Here is a 1,857-nt window from a genome sequence, read left to right as displayed (position 1 = left end):
CTCCTACCCTGACTTCAAAACTGCCACTAGTTCAGGGCTTAACAACTGGCCGGTTTTGAGCGCGAGTACTCGCGTCTGCTCAGGCACGTGCTCGCGAGCAGGTGCAAGGTCGCGGAGGAGGGAGGGAGGGGAAATGCGCGCGCACGTTTGAATGTGATCTCGCGTTCTTAGCAGATTTAACTAGCCATCTGAATGCTTTGAACATTTTACTACAAGGTAAAGATCTTCAAATTACTCATTTCATAGATCGAATACGAGCTTTTAAAATGAAATTGACACTTTGGGTGAGTCAGCTGGAAACAGGAAATCTAGCTCATTTTCCTAAATTATCATCCATGCAAGACGTTCACAAAGACTGTGAACGTTATTCACATAGTTTAGTTGATCAGCGCTTTCAAGATCTCACAGCACTAGACAGTGATTGTGATCTGTTCTCTCCATATTCAGCGAATATTTAAGAGATTCGTCCTGAGCTGCAGCAAGAAATTATTGACCTGCAGTGTGACAGAGAATACAAAGACAAATTTCAGAACAAGAAAAACATTTTGGAATTCTACGGACACTTCCCTCAGGATAGATTTCCTCCTGAGAAACGCATTGTCTGATCGAAATTTAAACTGCACGCAGCACCTGAAATGCACAACAACAATTACTCCGAACATAGACGCAATTGTAAAGGGCAAAAAGTACAAGATAACCGAGAATCCCACATTTCAGTGACACCTTTTATTGTGTAACAGTTCACAAATTAATGCGAATGTAGAGGCATTCACTAAGCTAATAAAATTATGTGGCATGTGTACATTCTCCTTTATTTGTTTTATTTGTCGCAGTAATAATTCGTTAGTGATATCCCTGCAGGTGGCCGCGGATTTACATTGACTGGCGGCAGCTGTTGTGTGCCCCACGTCACTTTCCCCACTCTCCGCTCTGGTCCGGTAGTGGGGGTAGCGTGCTCGCGCTGCTCCGTGCTCGCGCCTTGCTGCTCACAGCTTGCTCCGCGAGCACGTATGTTGCGAAGCCCTGCACTAGTTAATCCGTGCGCTGCGAGGCGCGAAAACAATATCTTAGATTCCAGAGCTTGTGTATGCGCGTTGTAGCGAACCTTTACATCCTAAGAGAGTATTGCCAACTCTCACGCTTCCTGACAACAGTAGCATTTTTCAACAAGATAATGCACCATGTCACACGGCCAGGAGGGTGATGGGGTAGTTTTGGAAACACAGTGACGAGTTCCAATTGATGTACTGCCCTCTAGCCCGCCATATCTGAACCCAATCGAACACACATGGGATGTGAATGAACGTGAGATCAAAACTCATCGCCTCCCTCACCGGAATTTACATGAATTAGATGACTTGCGTTTGGAGATGTGGTGCCAACTCCCTCCAGCGACCGACGAAGTCCTCATTGCTTCCATGCCACCATGTGTCGCCGCGGATATCCGTGCCAAGTGTGGACATACCCGCTGTGAAGTAGATGATCATAATGGCTCTGACCACTATGGGATTTAACTTCTGAGAGTTTTTGTTAAAATTTTATTACGTTTTCCTAACTATTAGAAATGCAATTGTTTGTGTTAAAAACAAAAATTGTTTTTGCCCTCTCGGTAGCCTGAAGTGTGAAGAGATTGGACTGAGTTCTGTGTGATGCATGTCGCCCTGTGGGAGAAGGTATAGGCAAATGTTGGTGAGTTGGAGATGGAGAATGAATGCTGATGTGAGCAGTAGAAGGGCAAGAGCACCATTATAGGTCTTACCGTGATTTCGCAAATAATATCTTCTTGACTGATTACTGGAGATTCTAATGCACCAGATAAGGTGTTGCGCTTACCATCACCAATGAATTATTCTTAAA

The sequence above is a fragment of the Schistocerca serialis genome, chromosome 3 (genome assembly GCF_023864345.2).
Source record: "Schistocerca serialis cubense isolate TAMUIC-IGC-003099 chromosome 3, iqSchSeri2.2, whole genome shotgun sequence".
Taxonomy (NCBI): Eukaryota; Metazoa; Arthropoda; class Insecta; order Orthoptera; family Acrididae; genus Schistocerca; species Schistocerca serialis.
This window is presented reverse-complemented; position numbering follows the sequence as displayed.